Below are 26,285 nucleotides of genomic sequence, written 5' to 3'. Positions count from 1 at the left end.
AGTAATGAATATAAAACCATATGCATAGCATTTAGTACCTCTAATTACCTTCTATATACATATTTTTCATAAAATAAATAAATATATATTCATAAAAAGTTATAAACATGCAAATACATAAATGTAAAGTACTCTAAGTACATGCAAATGAATTCTAAGTACGCGCAAATAAGTTCTAAGTACGTGCAAATTAGTTATAAGTACGTGCAAATAAAAGACCACCCATGGAGAAAACAGGCCTTGGCGCGTTCCTCTACTACTCAGACCAACTCATAAGTGTGAAATAAAGGCACTTTTAGCTCTTTTTATGCTTACATCAATTTGTAAGTCTGGACATGAGGATATGGTTTTCCTATTTTCTACTGATTCTATGGGTAGACCCATATTTAGATCAGCTATGTCAGTGAAGCGTTTCTAAATTTTGTTACTCTGCCTCTGATTTGACGACTCTGAAACAAGAGAAACACGGAAGGAGACAAACAAAGTTGCATTTTCATAAAAAAAGAAAAGTTTTTCTCAATAATAGTTATTTTTTCTTACGTAGCACTTGCGTTGTGTATGTATTTTGAAATAAATTTTATAATATTAGATTATAAGAATAAATCTATGTAATACTTTGCAAGGAAACAAAAGTTTCGGCGTTCCGTGTCTGTCAGACACATACTTCCAATTATGTAATAAAAAATCATACTTCCTGTTAAGGGTTAATATAGTGATATTATAATATGAATATTAATTAATTAATAATTTAAAAATATGTAAATAGAAAGTAATTAGCGGTACTAAATGTTATAAGGCAGTTATAAATATTATAAGTTAGTTCTCAACACTAAAAAGCTAACAGCCGTTAACTCGGTAAATACCTACTTTCGTTTATATATCATAATATTAATTCTGAGGAAGTTTTAAACGATCCTTGTCTTTTATAATGTGTTGTGTTTCTCCTGTGCATGAATCTCATACCATCACTCATACTCATCTTCGTGATTAGCCAAAAGTGGTAGAAAAGCGAAGTAAAATAAACCAATCAATCAGAGAGGGCTCCATATTACTAGCACCTTGACTTGCATCTAGTTTCCTCAGTAAATTTTACACGGATTAGACTGGAATATTGTATCTTAAAATTAGGAATGGATACTAGTAGAGTATTTTTGTGCATCTGACCGCAACTCTGATTTCTTGACCAAACGACCACAAAAAGTTGAAAAACTCACTTTCTCTCCCCGTTCCACGCCTCATTTATTGCGCTGACGATATTTCACGGGCGCAAAAAGGCAGTGATGAGTGAAAGATGAGCTCTCATCCCCTCATCCTCTCATCTTTCTCATTCTCTTTTTATTCTCTCATCTTCCTCTCATCCTCCTCTCATCCTCCCATCTTTCTCTTATCCTCTTATTTTTTTTATTTTCTTATTTTCTTATTTTTTGAAAGATGAGTGCATCTTATCGTAATTTTCCAAGTCTGGGACCAAATGTTTATATATCACGACCTACGTAAACCTCTTTTCTCATTCTCTCATTCTCTCATTTTCTTATTTTTTGAAGGATGAGTGCACTTTATCGTAATTTTCCAAGTTTGGGACCAAATGTTTATATATCGTGATCTTCGTAAACCTCTCTTCTCATCCTCTTATTCTCTCATCCTCTCATTCTCTCATTCTCTCTACCTTTAGAATATTGTCGTCAACATTAGAGATGAAGTTGGAGTGCTGGAATCAACGGGGCCAAATGTTTATATATGGTGATCTTCGTAAACCTCTCTCTCGGGAACGATGTGGCACACACATACACACGCGCGCGTGCACACACACACACTTATATTATAACACAAACAAACAAACAAAATAATAATAATTGTTGTTTTTTAGGATTCCTGTCCTCCATAACCCCGCCAGGAGTGCGTGGTACCCAACCAAAAAAGTAAAGGTTTACAAATAGGAATTGGCAACACTGACTAGTTGCTTCACAAATCTTTTGTTTTTTAAAAAAAATTGCCATATGATATTTCAGAGGCGAGGCTAACCTACAAATAGGAGTTGACAGCGTAGCCTTCTAAGATGATAAGTATGCGGTAAAATGAAGAAGAAAAATTAATAACGCTAACCGGTGGTGCAGTGTTAATGCTTTCTCTTCTTCTTCTTTTTTTTTGTATTTTCTAGCATACTGATCTATTGCATGCTAACCAAACCTCTTGGGAGGTGGGCCACGGGTCCTCCACATGTATGTATGTATGAAATGCGATTTGGGGGAGGCCAAATTTTAAATTTACAGCTTAATTAATCTGCATGCATGCTTAATGTTTGATTTTTTTGTTTCTAGTTCGACATGAGATACACACACAATTTTATTTTTTGAAGTACAGTTAATATTACCTAGGTTAATCTGTGACATACAACTAGCGATCGACACGACCACCTGACACACAGACACAGAGAGAGTGAGCAAATTTAAAATGTGATCTATCGTGAATTAAACTAAGCTCCCTCACCCACCCACATATAGCCTTACAGGTGACTCAAAAGCAGAAATTGGTCATAGCATGACAGGTCGATCTATCGTGAACTAAACTAACCTCCCCCACTCATACATACACACTATGTCTTACAATAAGTAAGGCTGCTATATCACATGTAAGGGCTGACGGTTGCCAACACACACAAGATTTATTGCAAATTTTATTAACCTACGACATAAGCCATGGACACACACACACCAAGCCTTCCAGATAGGCTATAAGCAACTCACCTCTTGCAATTGTATAACGGGGAAAATTAACCTACAGCTAGCAACACTGTTTGAGCTGCTTTCGACGAGTAGTGTTACCAAACTTATTTTTTTGCAAATAGGCTCTACAGCTAGAGGCTTGAAACATATACCCTACCAGAGTATGCCAATTTATTTCATGTAAAAATATTACCTAGTACGGGTTAAGCTGTGACATACAACTAGCGAACGACACGACCACCTGACACACAGACAGAGAGAGTGTGATACAGCTTATACGCAGTTTTTCCTACACACGTACTGGGTTTAAAAGATAACTTGCAACAACCATTTCACTCACCTCCTATCATATAATAAAATTACCACAGGTTTTTGATACTTGCTGCCAGAACATGGTGGTTTTAGACTGGAAATTCAGCCCGATTATTCTATTTGTGCAAGAGAAAAATGATGATGCCTGCATTTGGAATATATAATTCTTCTTACGGTATTTTGCGTGCCCCCAGTAACCTTGTTTTCGATTCACGGAAGCTATGACGTGTATTTCCTGTTTCGCGAACATGCGAGAACCTTTCACAATGTCGCATCAGATAATATATTGCAAGAGCGAGTTGGTTGTGTATATAAATCTAGTCTTGGGGAATGGACATGAATATAATGTCAAAATTATTGCATAACTTAAAAAGAATATTTATTGCACTGCGCTTTCTAGCAAAGGTAAATGTGGAATGCCCCGCCCCCTCAGAGATTCGAATACTGTTAGTTAAACAGCAAGTATTGTCATATGGACTGACGATTATTATTTTTTAAAAAAACAGACCTCGTAGTAAGTTATAACCTGAGCTGTCTTGCAAGTCTCTCGAGTTTGATATCTGGTGAAGGAATATGATGCCACTATAAACTGTATACAAGATATACCCAGTCCCTGGCATGAGATGGACGAGGACCTATACAGTTGTACAATGGTTGTTTTTTTTATTAAAGCATAGCGCTTATTTACATGTCAGCGCAACATGCATGCAAAGAAGGGAGGGAGACCATAACGGATAATTCTTATTTCGATTTCAATATTTTTGCTAGTCACGCTATCTAGACGAACACTGGAAGATGGGCAAAAGCGAGGGAAAGAGAGAAATGTTATTTTTTGCCTCTCTGCCTGTGTGTGATATACTAGTTTTACATGCATACGGCTGTATCGTGAAGCGAGGCCGAAAAATAATTTTTGAAAGCAGTCTCGAGCATCTTCGCGTTCAGCCAACAAGAGAAATAAAACATTACACATGGGTGTGGGGTGCAACAGCCACAGTACGGTAATGTGCATGGATGTTAAAACTTTTGGGTTTTTCTGAATAGACATACATATCAGTTTTGCAGTCTCCAGATGGGACCGGAGCTTATTCTTCATTTGGACAAGGGGGGTTCAGATCAACTATAATTTTTGTTCACATCAAAATGAAACAAAGGATTTTACTCCACTGCTTACTTATTCAATATTTTTATTATTGTAAAGAATGGGGCGGTGTGTCTTATTGTATATAGTCTTCCAACAACCACCTCGGGGGCGTAAATTTATGTTTCTGCATGTATGCAAAATGCACTTAAGTTCAGTTGTGAAGTTTGTTTTGCTGCTGTGATTAAATACTAAACCAAAATCTTATTACATAACTTTGAAGTATATTTGTTAATACGATCTATATTATATCATCGCTATAGGTGGTCCATGTTATGCGCAGGAGAATTTTTAAAAAATGTCTTGTTTCTCGAACCTGTGACCTGCAGATTTGCTTTTGCTGGCAACAGAAACAGAAAATGGCACTATGTTATTCTATACTGATACAGGTGTACTGTAATCATAACAATTTTCTAGTAACAAAACAACAACTATGTCGGAAAGAAATGGTGGGGGGGGGCTTGTCTGTGTGGGGTCTTATTAACTACTTCACATCTGTACCCGCACAACTCATCGACTACAAGGCAACAATGTTAGGAAGTGTGTGCATGGTCCCAAAAATACAAATTTAAAATCACCAATGAGACATGAACTCCCTTCACTGGTGTGTATTTGAATATGCGAAAATGAGGTACTTTGAATAACCACAAAAAAAAGCTTGCAACGTTATAGAGAAGGGTCACAACTTCAAACTTTAGACGATTTTCGTTAATCTGCAAAGGGCCAGGGCGTACGGTAAATTGATTTTATTGAAAAGTATGCAGAAGCAGTGTTGGAAGCAGTTTGAAGACTGAAACGGCTATGGAAGAACACTTATTATAATGTTAATATTTCAGTATAATGTTTTCAGAATTGCTTTTCGATAATGTTCGGTACTTAATTTAATCAATTGTTAGACAAAACATACATTCGAATTCAAGGACGGAAAATATGAACAGCAAATAAATACTTTAGAGTAGATGTGATATTTAAAGGAGGTGATTATTTTTTTACTTTCTCAATTCAAAACAAAAATTCATGAATATTATTATCATTGAATGGTTGGTTAGGTGCTCGGTTTACCTTGTCCCTCCGAACGAAAGATGGAATGTATACAAGCCTGTGCCTCCTAAGTTTATTACGGCTATAAGGATAAATCGCGAAATGAAACAAACTGGAAATTTTCAATATATATATATTTTTTATAACATACTTCACTAAGGAGGTCAAATGACAAGTTGGATTGCTATCTTTTTTATAATTTGTTAAATTTTATTACGAACGAGGAAAGAATGCATGGCACTTAATGCTGTAATGTTATTGATTAGATCATCGTTTATCTTGTCCGCATCGATTAATTTTCTTATGTTCTTTTTTTTGTTTTTTCGTCGCGTCCATCTCTTCTGTTATCACAATCGAGACTTCCAGATTATTATTTTTTCTCCCTGCAATTTTAGAAATGTAATTTTTCATGATCATCCAGCGAACGCCTGAGACATTTCAGCAAAATGTCGATTATTCAATGGATGTTGTAAGGTTCCATGTTTTTTTTCACTATCTCTTGTTTGGTCGATTTGAATTTGGGAGTTATTTTTTTTTATCTTGCCTTTCGCGACATGTTCGACTAATCGTGACAATACGTTTCAACCTTTCTGCATAAACGTTGAAACGTTTCAACGAACGAACGTTGAACCAAAAAAAGGTTTTCTCAAACGTTTAGACGACTACGAAAACGTTGAAATGTAAAATATTGTTGCATTGTAATCAAAAAAATTCGTTGAATATGCCTAACCTAAAATAAAATTGAAGAATTAATAGAGTTAAACATTTGCCACTTTGAAATAGCGACGGCTATCATAACATTATTTTCAGCAGAATAATAATGACAATATTATATATATTAAGAATTAGGCCCGAGGGATTCTTATTCACTACACTCGTTTCTAACCTGTCCATACTGGAAACCGAAAACACAAGTACGAGACACTAACTTGGGAGAGGACATGCAAAAACTCTGCGGGGCTCATCTTAAAAACTTCAGTAGATGTTTGTCATAGAACTCCCTCCTTAAATTCGATTCGAAAGGCACAAATATTCCGGTTCTTGAATAAGAAGCGCGTATGCCTTCGAAAAGAGAGAAGAAGAAATAAATAAATCAACTCATGCATATTCTTCATGTACGTACGCTTGGTGACAAGAAACAGTATTTTTTTTTCTCTTCAAGAAATTGTTTTCAACTTTTTGCTAGGTGACCCAACAGGAGTGGACGAAATAGCTTATTCATTCAAACTGGAAGCTTGCTTTTTTTTCAACAATGGAAAAACACATTATTTCCAGTGAAATATCGACTCAACTACCTAGAATGGCTACCACGGGCTTGGTGACTGAATACTAAAAAACTATCGAGCGACTTACTTCACAGCAGTGTCACTTAGTTTCAACAAGAACAGTTCAAGGCTTCCCGGGTGTCCTGCAAGGTTCGGCATTTATTTTTTTTAATAGCAAGCAGATGAACTGGCCTTACAATATGAAGACCCCTCTCACTGTGTCGGTTTTAGCGAACGTCACGACTGTGTTTGTGTGTGTACTGTGAGTTAAATAAAAAAAATGTGGAACATATCAGGCAATGCGATTTTTTTTTCGTGATCCGAACTTCGAACAGAAACTTGCAAATATGCTTGCCGAGATTTCAAGTGATGTGTCAGATATTGAATTTTTCCAATACAGAGGACGAAGAATATATTCAAAGCAATCATGATACCGATTCATATGTGTCAGTTGACGGTGATGAAGACAACCAAAGCAGTGGACCTGATACAGTAAGTGACAAATATTTTTATGATAAAAAGTAGATTCAAGAGATCTTCAGTGGAGACTACGAAACATACCAGAGTCCCGGAATATATATATATTTTTTGTTTCACCCCTAACTACAAAAAAAAAACAAAGTAGTTCCAGTTGATGCATGGGGCTACATTATCACAGACACTATGCAGGAGAACATGCTAAAATAGACAAAAAAAATAAATTGAAAATATGAGAAAGAAATATGTTAATTCTGATAGAGTTGTGCTCACAACTTGTGCTCTTACAGAACTGAAAAGCTTTCTTGGACTTCTTATTTACAATATAATTTTAAATAGAACAACAAAAACTTTCGATTTTTTTTTGCTACAGACGGAACAGGACATATTTCGAGTAACCATGTCATCAGCTAGATTTGCAGTACTTCCGAGTTGTATGAGATTTGTCAACCCTGAAAGCAATTTTGCAAGTTCTGAGTGAATTTAATGTCAATTCTCAAGCTTGCTATTTGCTTGGTGCTAATATAACTAGAACTAATAATCAGAACTAATAATCAGAACACATTAGAACAGATAGGCTAGAGTTATGTGAAAACAAGAAAAAGCTATGTAACTACTGATAACTGGTACACTTCCATGGAATTTGTAGATGTACTGTTAAAAAAACTGGGCTAACTATTGTAGGAACAGAAAAAAAATTTCACCACAATTTCAGGCTCAAAAAGTTGGAAATAGTGTATACAGTTTTACGAAGAGTGTTAAATAGTTTCTCAAGTACCAAAAAAAAATTCTTATTTCAAAATGTTGTGTTTTGTCTAACAATTGATTAAATTAAGTACCGAAGAGCAATTCTCGAAATATTATACTGAAATATTTATATTATAATAAGTGTTCTTGCATAGCCGTTCCAGTCTTCAAAGTGCTCCCAACACGGCTTCTGCTTGCTTTTCAATAAAATGTAAATTATGTGCAGTTCAATTTACGGTACTAGCGTGTCTCACTGCTACACGGAAAATCCTACAGGAGTTTATTTTTTCCTGGAGCTCTGAGACTCGCCAAACCCTATATGGTATTGAGTATCCTCATTATTGCGATGTGATGAGAAACATGAATGTCCATGTTGTGAATAAAAAAGCCAGAAAATCGCATGTCACGGCTTTTGATGTTATCTGTAAAAAAAGCATAACAAGAGTGACGATTATGTCGGAAATAAACGTGTAGAGGACGAGGCTTGCAGCATGAAGTTTCAAGAATGCCAGTTCCTAATAGCTCGGTATTAACCAACTAATTCTCTTGTCTTCTTAAACCCGAAGGTTTAGCAACAGAAGCCTTCCATCTCTCACCCTATAAATGAGCAAGATCAATCCAATTTTGTATCTAATTCTGTTCAAACCATACGGCTCGAATCTTGTGTGTATTACCTTCACTGTTTATTCTTTTCACTAGCTTTTTGATCATACATTTTTATTGCATGTTTCGAATGTCAGCACAATATATTTTTCTCTTGGATCATTCATGACTATGAGGATGAAAAAATCAGAAACACAATATTATTTAACAAGCAGTATATATGTTAAAAGTTCCTAGAGAGGGGATGTACTTGACACAAGAATATAATTACCAGTGAATCATTGATTGAATTGCAGCTTTAAGTTCGCTTTATGCACGGAAAGGCAAATCGGGATTGGGCCTGTAAATCAAACCACCATGCGCCTCCAACAGGTATCAATCGAAACCTAGCACTTTTTTGATTACAAAGCAACAACGCCATCGGCAAGACATAATTACCAGAAAATAACTAAAACCGACACAGTGAGAGGGGTCTTCATATTGTAAGGCCAGTTCATCTGCTTGCTATTAAAAAAAATAAATGCCGAACCTTGCAGGACACCCGGGAAGCCTTGAACTGTTCTTGTTGAAACTAAGTGACACTGCTGTGAAGTAAGTCGCTCGATAGTTTTTTAGTACTCAGTCACCAAGCCCGTGGTAGCCATTCTAGGTAGTTGAGTCGATATTTCACTGGAAATAATGTGTTTTTCCATTGTTGAAAAAAAAGCAAGCTTCCAGTTTGAATGAATAAGCTATTTCGTCCACTCCTGTTGGGTCACCTAGCAAAAAGTTGAAAACAATTTCTTGAAGAGAAAAAAAAATACTGTTTCTTGTCACCAAGCGTACGTACATGAAGAATATGCATGAGTTGATTTATTTATTTCTTCTTCTCTCTTTTCGAAGGCATACGCGCTTCTTATTCAAGAACCGGAATATTTGTGCCTTTCGAATCGAATTTAAGGAGGGAGTTCTATGACAAACATCTACTGAAGTTTTTAAGATGAGCCCCGCAGAGTTTTTGCATGTCCTCTCCCAAGTTAGTGTCTCGTACTTGTGTTTTCGGTTTCCAGTATGGACAGGTTAGAAACGAGTGTAGTGAATAAGAATCCCTCGGGCCTAATTCTTAATATATATAATATTGTCATTATTATTCTGCTGAAAATAATGTTATGATAGCCGTCGCTATTTCAAAGTGGCAAATGTTTAACTCTATTAATTCTTCAATTTTATTTTAGGTTAGGCATATTCAACGAATTTTTTTGATTACAATGCAACAATATTTTACATTTCAACGTTTTCGTAGTCGTCTAAACGTTTGAGAAAACCTTTTTTTGGCTCAACGTTCGTTCGTTGAAACGTTTCAACGTTTATGCAGAAAGGTTGAAACGTATTGTCACGATTAGTCGAACATGTCGCGAAAGGCAAAATAAAAAAAAATAACTCCCAAATTCAAATCGACCAAACAAGAGATAGTGAAAAAAAAACATGGAACCTTACAACATCCATTGAATAATCGACATTTTGCTGAAATGTATCAGGCGTTCGCTGGATGATCATGAAAAATTACATTTCTAAAATTGCAGGGAGAAAAAATAATAATCTGGAAGTCTCGATTGTGATAACAGAAGAGATGGACGCGACGAAAAAACAAAAAAAAAAACATAAGAAAATTAATCGATGCGGACAAGATAAACAATGATCTAATCAATAACATTACAGCATTAAGTGCCATGCATTCTTTCCTCGTTCGTAATAAAATTTAACAAATTATAAAAAAGATAGCAATCCAACTTGTCATTTGACCTCCTTAGTGAAGTATGTTATAAAAAATATATATATATTGAAAATTTCCAGTTCGTTTCATTTCGCGATTTATCCTCATAGCCGCGATAAACTTAGGAGGCACAGGCTTGTATACATTCCATCTTTCGTTCGGAGGGACAAGGTAAACCGAGCACCTAACCAACCATTCAATGATAATAATATTCATGAATTTTTGTTTTGAATTGAGAAAGTAAAAAAATAATCACCTCCTTTAAATATCACATCTACTCTAAAATATTTATTTGCTGTTCATATTTTCCGTCCTTGAATTCGAATGTATGTTTTGTCTAACAATTGATTAAATTAAGTACCGAACATTATCGAAAAGCAATTCTGAAAACATTATACTGAAATATTAACATTATAATAAGTGTTCTTCCATAGCCGTTTCAGTCTTCAAACTGCTTCCAACACTGCTTCTGCATACTTTTCAATAAAATCAATTTACCGTACGCCCTGGCCCTTTGCAGATTAACGAAAATCGTCTAAAGTTTGAAGTTGTGACCCTTCTCTATAACGTTGCAAGCTTTTTTTTTTGTGGTTATTCAAAGTACCTCATTTTCGCATATTCAAATACACACCAGTGAAGGGAGTTCATGTCTCATTGGTGATTTTAAATTTGTATTTTTGGGACCATGCACACACTTCCTAACATTGTTGCCTTGTAGTCGATGAGTTGTGCGGGTACAGATGTGAAGTAGTTAATAAGACCCCACACAGACAAGCCCCCCCCCCCCACCATTTCTTTCCGACATAGTTGTTGTTTTGTTACTAGAAAATTGTTATGATTACAGTACACCTGTATCAGTATAGAATAACATAGTGCCATTTTCAGTTTCTGTTGCCAGCAAAAGCAAATCTGCAGGTCACAGGTTCGAGAAACAAGACATTTTTTAAAAATTCTCCTGCGCATAATATGGACCACCTATAGCGATGATATAATATAGATCGTATTAACAAATATACTTCAAAGTTATGTAATAAGATTTTGGTTTAGTATTTAATCACAGCAGCAAAACAAACTTCACAACTGAACTTAAGTGCATTTTGCATACATGCAGAAACATAAATTTACGCCCCCGAGGTGGTTGTTGGAAGACTATATACAATAAGACACACCGCCCCATTCTTTACAATAATAAAAATATTGAATAAGTAAGCAGTGGAGTAAAATCCTTTGTTTCATTTTGATGTGAACAAAAATTATAGTTGATCTGAACCCCCCTTGTCCAAATGAAGAATAAGCTCCGGTCCCATCTGGAGACTGCAAAACTGATATGTATGTCTATTCAGAAAAACCCAAAAGTTTTAACATCCATGCACATTACCGTACTGTGGCTGTTGCACCCCACACCCATGTGTAATGTTTTATTTCTCTTGTTGGCTGAACGCGAAGATGCTCGAGACTGCTTTCAAAAATTATTTTTCGGCCTCGCTTCACGATACAGCCGTATGCATGTAAAACTAGTATATCACACACAGGCAGAGAGGCAAAAAATAACATTTCTCTCTTTCCCTCGCTTTTGCCCATCTTCCAGTGTTCGTCTAGATAGCGTGACTAGCAAAAATATTGAAATCGAAATAAGAATTATCCGTTATGGTCTCCCTCCCTTCTTTGCATGCATGTTGCGCTGACATGTAAATAAGCGCTATGCTTTAATAAAAAAAACAACCATTGTACAACTGTATAGGTCCTCGTCCATCTCATGCCAGGGACTGGGTATATCTTGTATACAGTTTATAGTGGCATCATATTCCTTCACCAGATATCAAACTCGAGAGACTTGCAAGACAGCTCAGGTTATAACTTACTACGAGGTCTGTTTTTTTAAAAAATAATAATCGTCAGTCCATATGACAATGCTTGCTGTTTAACTAACAGTATTCGAATCTCTGAGGGGGCGGGGCATTCCACATTTACCTTTGCTAGAAAGCGCAGTGCAATAAATATTCTTTTTAAGTTATGCAATAATTTTGACATTATATTCATGTCCATTCCCCAAGACTAGATTTATATACACAACCAACTCGCTCTTGCAATATATTATCTGATGCGACATTGTGAAAGGTTCTCGCATGTTCGCGAAACAGGAAATACACGTCATAGCTTCCGTGAATCGAAAACAAGGTTACTGGGGGCACGCAAAATACCGTAAGAAGAATTATATATTCCAAATGCAGGCATCATCATTTTTCTCTTGCACAAATAGAATAATCGGGCTGAATTTCCAGTCTAAAACCACCATGTTCTGGCAGCAAGTATCAAAAACCTGTGGTAATTTTATTATATGATAGGAGGTGAGTGAAATGGTTGTTGCAAGTTATCTTTTAAACCCAGTACGTGTGTAGGAAAAACTGCGTATAAGCTGTATCACACTCTCTCTGTCTGTGTGTCAGGTGGTCGTGTCGTTCGCTAGTTGTATGTCACAGCTTAACCCGTACTAGGTAATATTTTTACATGAAATAAATTGGCATACTCTGGTAGGGTATATGTTTCAAGCCTCTAGCTGTAGAGCCTATTTGCAAAAAAATAAGTTTGGTAACACTACTCGTCGAAAGCAGCTCAAACAGTGTTGCTAGCTGTAGGTTAATTTTCCCCGTTATACAATTGCAAGAGGTGAGTTGCTTATAGCCTATCTGGAAGGCTTGGTGTGTGTGTGTCCATGGCTTATGTCGTAGGTTAATAAAATTTGCAATAAATCTTGTGTGTGTTGGCAACCGTCAGCCCTTACATGTGATATAGCAGCCTTACTTATTGTAAGACATAGTGTGTATGTATGAGTGGGGGAGGTTAGTTTAGTTCACGATAGATCGACCTGTCATGCTATGACCAATTTCTGCTTTTGAGTCACCTGTAAGGCTATATGTGGGTGGGTGAGGGAGCTTAGTTTAATTCACGATAGATCACATTTTAAATTTGCTCACTCTCTCTGTGTCTGTGTGTCAGGTGGTCGTGTCGATCGCTAGTTGTATGTCACAGATTAACCTAGGTAATATTAACTGTACTTCAAAAAATAAAATTGTGTGTGTATCTCATGTCGAACTAGAAACAAAAAAATCAAACATTAAGCATGCATGCAGATTAATTAAGCTGTAAATTTAAAATTTGGCCTCCCCCAAATCGCATTTCATACATACATACATGTGGAGGACCCGTGGCCCACCTCCCAAGAGGTTTGGTTAGCATGCAATAGATCAGTATGCTAGAAAATACAAAAAAAAAGAAGAAGAAGAGAAAGCATTAACACTGCACCACCGGTTAGCGTTATTAATTTTTCTTCTTCATTTTACCGCATACTTATCATCTTAGAAGGCTACGCTGTCAACTCCTATTTGTAGGTTAGCCTCGCCTCTGAAATATCATATGGCAATTTTTTTTAAAAAACAAAAGATTTGTGAAGCAACTAGTCAGTGTTGCCAATTCCTATTTGTAAACCTTTACTTTTTTGGTTGGGTACCACGCACTCCTGGCGGGGTTATGGAGGACAGGAATCCTAAAAAACAACAATTATTATTATTTTGTTTGTTTGTTTGTGTTATAATATAAGTGTGTGTGTGTGCACGCGCGCGTGTGTATGTGTGTGCCACATCGTTCCCGAGAGAGAGGTTTACGAAGATCACCATATATAAACATTTGGCCCCGTTGATTCCAGCACTCCAACTTCATCTCTAATGTTGACGACAATATTCTAAAAATAGAGAGAATGAGAGAATGAGAGAATGAGAGGATGAGAGAATAAGAGGATGAGAAGAGAGGTTTACGAAGATCACGATATATAAACATTTGGTCCCAAACTTGGAAAATTACGATAAAGTGCACTCATCCTTCAAAAAATAAGAAAATGAGAGAATGAGAGAATGAGAAAAGAGGTTTACGTAGGTCGTGATATATAAACATTTGGTCCCAGACTTGGAAAATTACGATAAGATGCACTCATCTTTCAAAAAATAAGAAAATAAGAAAATAAAAAAAATAAGAGGATAAGAGAAAGATGGGAGGATGAGAGGAGGATGAGAGGAAGATGAGAGAATAAAAAGAGAATGAGAAAGATGAGAGGATGAGGGGATGAGAGCTCATCTTTCACTCATCACTGCCTTTTTGCGCCCGTGAAATATCGTCAGCGCAATAAATGAGGCGTGGAACGGGGAGAGAAAGTGAGTTTTTCAACTTTTTGTGGTCGTTTGGTCAAGAAATCAGAGTTGCGGTCAGATGCACAAAAATACTCTACTGATACTCCAGAAACATAACTTATGGTTCAGACAAAATAGCTCAAAAACCAAACGGTGTTCCATATTACCACCTTTTCCCCTATACACACGAGTATAAATTAAAGCGTTATCATCTGCGAGTCCGAGTTAAGTTAATTTTTCTGTCAGTTTTGCAGCATTTGAAGTCTCATCCTCTCTATCTCATTCAGCAAGCAACTACATTCCGGCAGGAAAGAGGCAAAACTGAGGGTGGAAGGTAAAGCGAAAAAGCCTGGAGCCAAAAGGGTTTCGAGAGAGGGTTTGTATGGACTAACTGTCCCTGAGGTCTTGTTCAGTACCGGGTTGGTAATTAACGCACCGCCACGTGATGGATGACGTAGCTGAAATAAACGTCACCGCAGCCACGGTCGGGCAACTCTAGAGACTTGTAATCTCTGTGGAGAAACAGTCTCGACCCCAGAGCTCATAGAGAGAGCCAAGTCCGTGCACTGACACGTCTCTATTTAACGAGGGCTTTCGTTCGTGGCTAAAAGAGCCGCGGAAAGTTTGTCTTCGGACTTTTACGCATTATCCCACCAACTGCTTTGCCTATGCCACAATTTATCTTCACCCTCTTCCCCCGCGAAAAATGAGCATTTTGGCGAACGGCAATTAAACGTATGATGTTTCCACTGTTCACTACACCGCAACAACGGCAATTCACCAACTTCTGTAACCAGAAGCCATTATTCTTGCTTGCTTCTACAGCGTGTTGCAACGGAAGAAATCATCAACCATTAAGAGGAAGACATGCGGAATTCTCCCCCCCTCTCTCTTCAAAATAGACTTACTTTGTACAGTCAGCTGTAAGGATAATAACAGGTAAATTGTCTACCACTATTTGCATTCATGTAATCACGTTCAGTGGCTACAACAGTTTGACAAACATTGATATTTATAAGCAATAATATATGTTATACATAGGCTCAGAATTAACCCTAAATTCTTTTCTGGTTCTTTGGTAGAAAATCTAGTCTTACGTTTAAAAACAGTTTCAGGCCATTTGTGACAGGAATGCATGAATTTTATACCGGCTGTTTTGGCCTTATTTTAGTCGTAAATGTCTATTTCGAAGCTAACTGCTTTTTGAGTGCGTAATCGATGTTCATCACTTTTAGGCCTATTTTGCATTTTTAGGTGTTTTCCTTCCTCCCTGTTTTGAGAATTTCTAGTCCTATCAATCCCCATCCTAGTTATAATATCCTCTCTTACTTCCCTAATAACGACGTGACCATCGATAATGTAAGAAAATATAGGACACAGGAAAGTACCATATTTGAGATTTAACAAATTTTCATGAAATACGAGGGTGGTTTGAAAAGTTCTCGGAATCACCACCAGATGTCAGTGCTAGGACAACGAGGTTCCCGCATAATAATAGGCCATCCTTTATTAATAAACACGTGGCGCGACAGTGTTCTGGGTAGAGATCTGTGGTGCGGACGTCACTTTGTAGTTGTTCCCGTGCAGTGCTTTGTGAAGATGGAAAAAATCGAGATTCGAGCGGTGATTAAGTACTTCGTAAAGAAAGGTATGAAAGCAAAGTAAATTCATGCCGATTTTCTAAACACACTGGGGGACTCTGCTCCTTCATATTCAACTGTTGCAAAGTGGACAAACGAGTTTAAATTTGGTCGGGACAGCTTAGAAGATGATCCACGTAGTGGTCGCCCAAAATGTGCTACTACCCCAGAAATTATTGAAAAAGTGCATAAATTGTTCATGGAGGATCGCCGACTGAAAGTGCGTGAAATTGCTGAAGCTATAGGAATGTCATCCGAACGGGCGTATCACATTTAACAGTTGAATTGGATATGAAAAAAAATATCTGCAAGATGGGTGCCTCTTAACACAGGACCATAAACGAATCGGAGTGGACATTTCCGAACAATGTTTGACTCGTTTTAAGAGAAACCAAACGGATTTTTTGCGCCGGTTTGTGACGACAGATGAAACGTGGGTCCACTACTATACCCCAGAGACAAAACAACAGTCAAAGCAGTGGAAACATGTTGATTCACCACCACCAAAGAAAGCAAAGGCAATACGGTGGGCCGGAAAGGTAATGGCGTCAGTGTTTTGGGATGCGAAAGGGATTCTGTTGATCGATTATCTTCCCACTGGTCAAACAATTACGGGACAATACTACGCTAATCTCCTCGACCAACTAAAGCATAAGATACGGGAAAAGAGGCCAGGTTTGGCAAGAAAGAAAATCATCTTGCATCACGACAATGCGCGCCCTCACACAAGTGTCGTTGCATGGCAAAAATTCATGAACTTGGTTACGAATTGTTGCCACATCCGCCTTATTCGCCTGATTTGGCTCCCTCAGACTTCCATCTTTTTCCCAAACTCAAACGTTTCCTCGGTGGACGGAGATTCTCTTCAAAGGAAGAACTAATAGCCGAAGTTGACACGTATTTCACAGGTCTGGAGGAATCTAATTTTCGAGATGGGATCAAGGCATTGGAACATCGCTGGACCATGTGCATTAGTGTACAGGGAGACTACATTGAAAAATAAAAAGAAAATCACTGTTGTAAGTCGTTTCTTTCTATTCCATTCCGAGAACTTTTCAAACCACCCTCGTATTTTCACAAGTCAGTAATCAAGTTGTCAGAATTCTTTAAGAATATACGTACTAATGAAACATTTCGTTTTGTTTAGTGCGGACACTATATTTCTAAAATAATAATAATAATAATAAGCAAATTATTGGGTGGGCTTGAGCTTAAGTTGGCGCCACTGATCATGTTACTCTTACGTGTTGCAGTCTTGGAAAGAAAAACCTATCGAGCAGTTAAGGGGGTTCTAAAGCCATGTTAAACCATAGGCCCAAATTTCAATGGATAACCGTACAACTAATATAGATTCGTTAAAGAAGAAGTTTTCCGATATAAAAGAGTGTTTTATTCACTAGAACTTGTGATCCTTATAATTTCGTTACGATTAAAGTTATATAAGTAAATAACACTTATTATTGTATTTTCTTCTGTGCGTTCTAGATATTAAAATAAATACTGAATATAAAACAACGGATTTTATATTAATATTTCAACTATTACTACCTTGCACTGATGATATATTGCTTATTTCTGTAAAAAGAACATATAACTAAAATCTCATGATTATCAATTTCCCTGATGTACTACTATTTTTTTAATCCACTAACTCACCTTTATCCAATATGGCGTCACCTCACATCGAGTACCCTAATCGACAAACCTGTATGTATCTATCTTGGTTATATTTACGCGGAGATCTGGCAACATGGCCCTCGGTTGCCATGGCAAAGTGTGCTGCCATCTGTTATCGAAAAATTACCACAAAATTGCCTTTAGTACGGCCTTAAGCAAGCGATATCTGAAACCAAGATTTTATGCCTTTTTTGGGGCCTCACTCGCACCTCAGACGTATATTTCCGTGAGAAAAACTACTTCCTATTATAGTGAGTAAGTTAGGCTAGGTAAGCTATGTTAAGTATTCTTTGTGTATCAAAGGACGCGGCTTGAATTCAACTTCTGTCTATCCAGACCCCATAAAAGGCATAATATCAAGTTTTAACACATAGCATGCTGAAATGTCACGTCGGTAGATTTCCAATCCACTTATTCAGTCACCTTTAATTTTATATCTTCAACGTTTCATTGCACAAAACAGAGGAAGTAATCATCGTAATCGATAATTTGCCTGGTATTATGTTTCGAGCAGACTATGCAACATCCGTTTAAGAAATAACACCCAAGACTAAACAAGGTTCTCAAACCAGAAATCTAGTAAATCTAAATTCTGCCTATTGTACCTATTACCACCGTCAGGAAAAATATTATTGCATATCGAATACAATGAGAAAATTTAACATGATAATGCTACAAAAAATCATCTCTGAATCGAAATATCATGTGAATGAGTGAGATTAAACAACTACATTAAGTAACGATATGAGGAACATATTTTTCAAAGATGACTCCAATTTGGAGATTAACCTAATACGTAGGTAGCTATAGGCAAAACTGAAAAATGTTTTCAAGCTTTGCGTGTCATTGTATATGCAAAATATTCATACTAACGAATAATATTGTTTGTATTAGTGATGCTAAGGAGAATAAGTGATGACGTCTAATAACTGATGCCATGCCAATGTGTTCAGCATCTGATGGATTTATGACTGGCAATTTTATGAGTTGAGTGAAAAGGTGCCATTTTTGGTACATATCTCCGTAGCTGGCAACACTAGCAGGTGGAAATTTTGTCACCAGACGCACGCAACATGTGCCTACAAGTATTGCCCATACATTTACGTGAAAAATCATAAATCATGATTTTGTACTGAAATTGGACTCTTGAGAGAATCCTAGGCTGCCCCTGGCTACCCTGAATTGTCTTCGCTCACGCTTCGCCACTACAGTGCCTGGTTGATTCAGCATGGCGTATTCATTGGAGCAGCGCACGTGCATTGTTGAAGAGTATTTCACTATCCATTCTTACACTCATGTGCAAGAGGTTTTCCAGAAAAAATATCCTGCTTCAACTGTACCACACAAGCAACTGTTTTAGGACTAGTGCGTCGATTTCGAGAAACCGAAAGTGTATGTGACACAGTGGTAGATGTGCGTACATGTCTGGAAACAATCTCCAACCAAAGGCTTGAGGAAATTTGCGTCCCAAGCGGACTTTTCTATTTCCAGTGCTCATATGGATGTGAAGAAAACACCCTAACACCATATCGTGTTCGCGCTGCTCAATAACTGCGAAACCTTGACAAGGATAAACGCTTGAATACTGCAGGTGGTTTCCATCTCTCATCGAAGAAAATGTCATCATAATTCTTCATTTCGTTTTGTTTCACTGATGAAGCTTGGTTCCATTTGAATGGTTATGCCAACAGCCAAAATAGCAGAACATGGTCCGCTGAAAATCCTCATGTGTTCCACGAGGTACCGCTAAAAAAAAAATAAAAAAAAATAAAAAAAAGGGAGTTTGGTGTACTGTGACACACGAGAATTACATTTACTATTGTTGTCAGACTGTTTTTGTTTTCCGACTTGACAACATTTGAATGATTTGCTATATTTATTTCGCTTCTTGTGCCACTAATTTGCGAAGATGGGGATGAATGATGAAATTGATGAATAGACACTCACAAGCATCGATACACAGGCCAGGATTCAAACCCGGGACCCCTGGCGTCGTACCGCAATGTGCTAACCACTCCGCCACTTGACAACAATCAACAATATTAAACACCAACAAATGATCCCACATATTGTTAAGAGTTGGTATTTACTGTTGAAGATCAATTCTCAGATGTTTTTAGCAAATTAACGATGTTTATAAAATATTTTAATTGCTTTTATTTGGATAAATTTAAATAATAACATCAATTTATTAACCTAGTGATAGCTTACAATATGATTAGTGATTTAATCGCAAAACTTAATGTAAAGGTAAAAGGTAAAGTGCTCCCCTGTAACGGCGTATATAGGTGTACAAATTGTAATAATAATAAAAAAGTAGACGCGTAGTAGCCGCATTTACGACTCGCCCTTACCATTTCGAAACAAGCTCCCGACAGTTGTGTTGAAATGGCAGGGTTGCCATGTGCAGAGAAATTTACACTTAATAGTCAAATTTCGGCCCAAAATTATGATTTTGATTTTTCACGTATATTTATAAACGATACTTAGGCACATGTTGCGTGCGTCTGGTGACAAAATTTCGACCTGCTAGTGTTGCCAGCTACGGAGATATGTGCCAAAAGTGGCACTTTTTCACTCAACCCATAAAATCGCCAGTCACAAATCCATCAAATCCTGTACATGATCATTTTTTGTTGCAAATGGCAGATTGGCATGGCATCACTCATTAGACGTCTAATTATGACTCTCCGATAATTTCTTACATAGTTTTCTCACTCAGAAGTGCATTTCTGCCAGTTACTAATTTATTTAATTTTCTGTATGGAATATATTGTTTAATGTTAAGCATTGAAAAATATCACAACGGATGAGGCTTTATAATGCAAAAAAACGGTGTAAATATCTCTCACGGTTTTCATGATATAAATTTTCAAAGTTTGGGATGCGCGGCTTTTGAAACACTCATCATTGCCAGAAGAATGGTATATTTATGTGGAAAGTAATAAATTTTAATTGGAAGTTTACAAGTTATTCGTGACTATCTTTCCAATAAATGTGTCTGGAGTTGTGTAGACAGACACTACTTAACACATTCTATGCAAAGGACCATAAAATTTCGAAACAGAAGCATGTTCCGAAACGAGTTATTCCCTGCATGTGCTCACATGGAGAGAAATTAACCCCTATGCGACCTTCAATTGTTTCACAAATGGCGCTTGGATCCATCGTCCCCTCTGTTCTAGCCCACCAGCAAATCCTGCCGTGCATTGTGCCTGCAATACTCCAGGCGACGCATCCCCGGAGAATGCATCGAACACAGCGGCTGAATAACGAAGTTATTCCAGGATGCATGTCGTAATGCAAAATACCCATGTTCAGCGTCCAGTTTCATTTTCACCCCTCCATTCGAAGCTCATTCTCTCTACCTTCCAGTTCGGTCATTAGCGCGCGATGGTAAAAAAAAGATTCGCCAGCAATGGCTGTGAAAATACAGACTGGACGATTAACAGAAGCGTGAAGTGGTGGCAGGTGCTGCCACCTACTGTAGCTTTCGATTCACGAAGTAAAAAAAGATCATTACTAGCTACATGCTGCCGCGCTCATTGTAACGATTTGAATATCGGCGATGTATGTTTTGTCTCAAGTTTCTAATTTCGAGTCTGCGATACACATACACAATCTTTTACGGCTGTTCTTTAAATAAAACATTAGAGAATTAGAGTCCTATAAAACTAGCAGATAAATGTCTAGATTTGTTGGAGTAAATGAAACAGAAAATTGTAATATTATTTAGGAACAGAGGAAGTGAGTTGTAGAGGAAATGGGTAATTGTTTCAGAAATAATGAACATTTTTTAAGGTTTTGTTATATATTCAACGGGCTTGGTGATTAGGGCACGTCATTGCGAGTAGCGTGCCACGATATTTCCTAAGAACATATAAAACTTTTTTCATAACTCATACCAGGCCAATAACACCGATTATATTAGTTTCACCAACGTATTGTTTCTTTCCTTTAAGAGCACGCTTCGCCACCGATACACACACATACACTGTCTCGACAACGGACTGAGAAAAGCAATGCACGCTGCTGCAAACGACTGGTAGATGCAGCCACGTTTTCCCCTCCATGCACTCACTTCCACTCTCACGCGTTCATTTGTCGAGCCCCCTTGAGTTACTACTTGCGCAGAGGACTTGTTTTCGTTCGCTTGCTCCAGATATCCCCGGGACTGACTCTCTCTCTCTCTCTCTCTCTCTCTCTCTGTCTGTCTGTGTGTGTGTGTGTGTGTGTAATAAGAATAAATGTGAAGTTTCAAGGCTGTGTACCTATAGTTAATGCATTATACCGTTCTTAAAATTGACGTGGCGATGACTGTTCAAGAAATGTACTAAGTTTACAGTTACACCTTTCCACTTGAATATACTAGTTGCTGCTTATGAGAAAATTAACCCTCCCCTCGATAATATTAGTAAGTATAAGTACCGCAGATTCGATAACTTAAAAAAAAAGAAGAAGAAAAGAAAAAAAGCCGCGACATAACGCCAGCAGAGACATCTAGCGATATGGACGAAACTGATCAAAGCAAGAAGAGAAAAATTCCTTTCATTATATTCCATCCGCTAGCGCCTCCAAACGGCATCCCCTTGATTTAAATAATACCGTTCCCCATCCAGAAACAAACATCGTCTGGAGATAATGATATAGACTTGTCTCCATAGCAACGTCATAACATTTTTACGGATGCTTTTATAATCATTAGAGTGAACCTATCGTCAACCTCTACAAAATTCTAATCGTAAAAATCACTCAGTTTGGTTTGATATTGTAATAAAGCCAGTTATTAGCGGACGGCGAAGTTGAAACTTGTATCTCTTCAGTTCTCTTTCATCAATTTAATACGAAGTTATGAACATCCGACAATAAAATTTCCACATTCAAATGTTTACTGAAAAGTCCAACCCTTCTCTTCCCTCCCCAGACGGTATAAATGAATAGGGATTAGTCCACAGAGCTTTCCCAGGGGCATTTTAACGAAGATAGTTAATCTGTTAATTTCATTACAATGATGAGGCAATTTACACACGGCTAGGCCTTTATCTTCAATTTAAGACCCATGAAAATGAGGAGAGTTTTTTCTGAAACCTTGACAATTTCCATTCTTCCGTCCACATTTGCATTTAATTCAACTCTTTTTCTATAAAACCAGTCTTACGCGCTACAGAAGGATTGAGAAATTCAACGTGTCCGGTGTGTATCATACGTTTGGTTAAGAAAATGGCCTGATGTTCTTTTGGAGAGTTTCCGGTAAACTGTTCGACAGTGCTCATATCTTTCAGTTTTCACAGCTATAACTTAGTTAAGGCATACCTGGTTATTTGCACGAGGGTTGTTCAGTAAGTAACGCGACGCATTCCTTCACACTGGAGGTTTTGTTGCTTTATTTATCGTCTCTCAAATTTTGTCATCACAGCCAATGGCGATCACAGAAAAGGAAGGATTATGGACGTTATGTTCTACTATTGTGACCCAACTTTCAGGAGAAAAGAATGTCGTACACGTCAAAATACGATGTAGCAATGTCTCCCTTTTTAAAAGTTAATGACCAAATTATTCGGACTACTTCAGAGTATACTACACGCACTAGCGTACGCAAGATTTTTTTTTTCGAAAGGGGATGGAATTGTAAAGGTGGACACTACGTAGCTGCATTCAGCGGGAGATACAGAATAAAATATTTCGTAATTAGCACTTTTAATTATCATTTCCAATGTTGTTCAAAGACAAAACGATAGAGGGGGGTCATTTTCAGGGGGGTTACATTTAGCACTTTGGTTCTTCCGAGTTCTCTACTGCATTCATTTGAAAATATTTTTTTGCTCGAAATTTTTCGGAGGGGGCTGTTAGCCCCATCAACTCCCCCTGCGTACTCCAGTGACTACACACACTACGAAAATCATAACGTCTGGCCACTCTGCTGAAGTTCAAGACTCCCGAGATTCTGTTGGGTTTGCCTTATCGCACAACGCGAGGACAACCTTGCGTCCTGACGTCAGATGAGGAATGCGTACGTTGTTAGATTACGTCTATGTTTGGTTCTCTTAGCATAAATACACTGTAAATGTGTTATAAATGTGTTATTTATGCTAAGAGAACTAAACCTACCAAGCCAAGCCTAACCTAACAACTAACATTAGCCTAACAATGAAAGTGTTCCGTAGTGACGTCAGACGCAAGGTCGTCCTCGAGTTGTGTCGATAAGGGAGACCCAATTATTCTGTTGCCTTTCTTGTAAATCACAGTTGCAGTATACACCTCAGATAAATTCTCTAAGTTACAAGTTGAAATAACCATTACAAAACTTTGAACTGAAGTTAAATAATGGAAGAACAAGTTCATATCCATAGCATATTCGCATCGCAATTCATTTTAGCTACCGCTTACCCTAATATTTTTCCCGCCAAGTTCCCATACACGGTGCACACTTGACACCCTTCAACCTGTACTGTGCTGACACCTGTCGGGTTCCTAACAAATTACTCACAAGATAAATTATTGACGAGGTAGATTGAAAGCGGTGCGTGATCTTTTTTGCCAGCGATCGATCCTACACCACAGGGGTCCCTAAATTTCAGCTCGCGAGATAACTTTAATTAAAAATAGGTAATTAAAAGTTGCTTGGGTGTTACTATTGATGTTTCGTATCAAACTGCTCTCTCTTCTTTTCCTCCTCTTACAATCGCCTCCCTTCATCCGAAGCTCTTGTTTCCTTTTTCGTGTTCTTTTGTTGTGGATGATTAAATAGGGGGCGCTGTTGGATAGTTATCCTGAGGGTAATTTTCTTCAATACAAAGCAGGCATCCAGGAAGAAAGCTCAAAGCTTCAGTCAAGAAATTTTCCTGATAAAATTGCGCAAGATTACGATTCACACGTTGAAAGTTGTTTCGGTTATGTGAAATTTACACACTTCACATTTGAAACCCTTGGTTCTAATGCCTAAATTATATGCTTTTATTTTATAATGTAAATAAGCGCAAAAGTAGTATTATTTTATCTATGTTAACTGCAAATTAACAAGGTCCTTTCCTTAATACATAAAAGATGTATCCTCCGAAGAATTTGTCAATATGCTTTTGTTCTCTGTAATTATTAAAGATAGTATCATGTTTACACCCTAGAATCTAGTAAGTAATTTGGCCTTACAAAATGGCCGTTAGAATAAGTTTATTTCTCAAAAAGTCAGTAATCTAGCACAACATATGAATTTTTTGAACGCCCGAAGCATACGGCGACGATAGATTCACACAATAAGATCAACCAATACCGTTGAACTTTAGGCACAAATAACAAGAATGGTACACTTACCACGCATTGGGCGAATACGACGCCCTTGACATCTACCGAGTGGTGACAAATTCCAAACAACATAATATTTTTTTGAAGATGCAATTCGACTATCATTAAAACTATTATGCGTTTTAAAATCTTCTATGAAACAACTGCGATTAATCAATCCATGTGAACAACTATAGCATTCCAATAAAATATAATGTGCAAAAGTTTAGTAATCGTTGGTGGCGTCAACTGACGAGAAGAATAAAAATGCAACATCTACGTTCGCTTTTATGGTTCAACTGAAACACTCAGTTATAGATGAAGAAAATGTGGTGCAACATGACGAAACAAATTATATGTGTATAGATAACCAAACCGTAGTAGAAAGAAATGTTTATTATTTAATACAGAACACAGCAAAATCCGCAATAATGACGATAATTGTTTTGATGAAAAGATTCTCTCGGGCTATCGACCAGGTGAGTTGTGGAAAAGATTCCAAGCTTTCGAGAGCTAACGTCACTCATCTTCAAGGTAGAAGTGAAGATGAAGATGAGTGACGTTAGCTCTCGAAAGCTTGGAATCTTTTCCACAACTCACCTGGTCGATAGCCCGAGAGAATCTTTTCATCATTCGTCGCCAGGAAAGCTTCAAGACTTAGGCCTACTTCATAATTATTTTATGCAACATAATATAAATTTACAACACAACATGGGCACACATTTTACTTGCAACTTACACATTTATTCACGTGGACTTTATCATAAGAATTCAGTTTATTTCTTGCATTACTGTTGTAAAAATCGTAAATTAGTTTAGAGATGTTAATGACGCATAACAAAAAAATCTCTAGAAAGCTACGCGTTTCAATTATAGAGTACGTATTTTCCATTTCACTGGTATAATTGACCTCTAGTGATTCTACATAGTAGACAGACTACCTACGTACAATTCTGTTGTTAATTGTTGAATATTAAATAAACGATTTCGTAATTGAAATTTGCTTGAACCTTTCACGTTGTTATAACTATTGATAATTTTGTTGAGAACAAAGAGCTTTACATGACTCATGAATAGCTAAACTTGTTTTCGGATCAAATCGAAACCGGTTTGACAGGTTTCCTGTACTTTTTCGAAACGCATTGCAACCTTCCAACAATATTCACCAACACCACCAATCCATTATTGTGGTTCCTGGCTGGTACTCCAATACGTCCACCACCCACGCGATGGTGCAGTGCAGCAATAATATCTTAATGGGTGCTCGCTTAGTGCGGGAGGCGCATATCAATAAGTTGCTAAGTGACCAATTCTAGTTCGTTTCCGAGCAATTAATCCCGTAACCAAGTTAATCAAGGTCCACTTGTGTTTCTACGTGTTCGTTTCATGTCCAATTGAAACCCAATTTGGTAAAATAATTGCTCGCTATTCGGAGGTGTTGCAGGCGGGA

This window comes from Lepisma saccharinum, chromosome 8 (assembly GCF_977018435.1).
Source record: "Lepisma saccharinum chromosome 8, izLepSacc3.1, whole genome shotgun sequence".
In the NCBI taxonomy this organism is placed as follows: domain Eukaryota; kingdom Metazoa; phylum Arthropoda; class Insecta; order Zygentoma; family Lepismatidae; genus Lepisma; species Lepisma saccharinum.
This window is presented reverse-complemented; position numbering follows the sequence as displayed.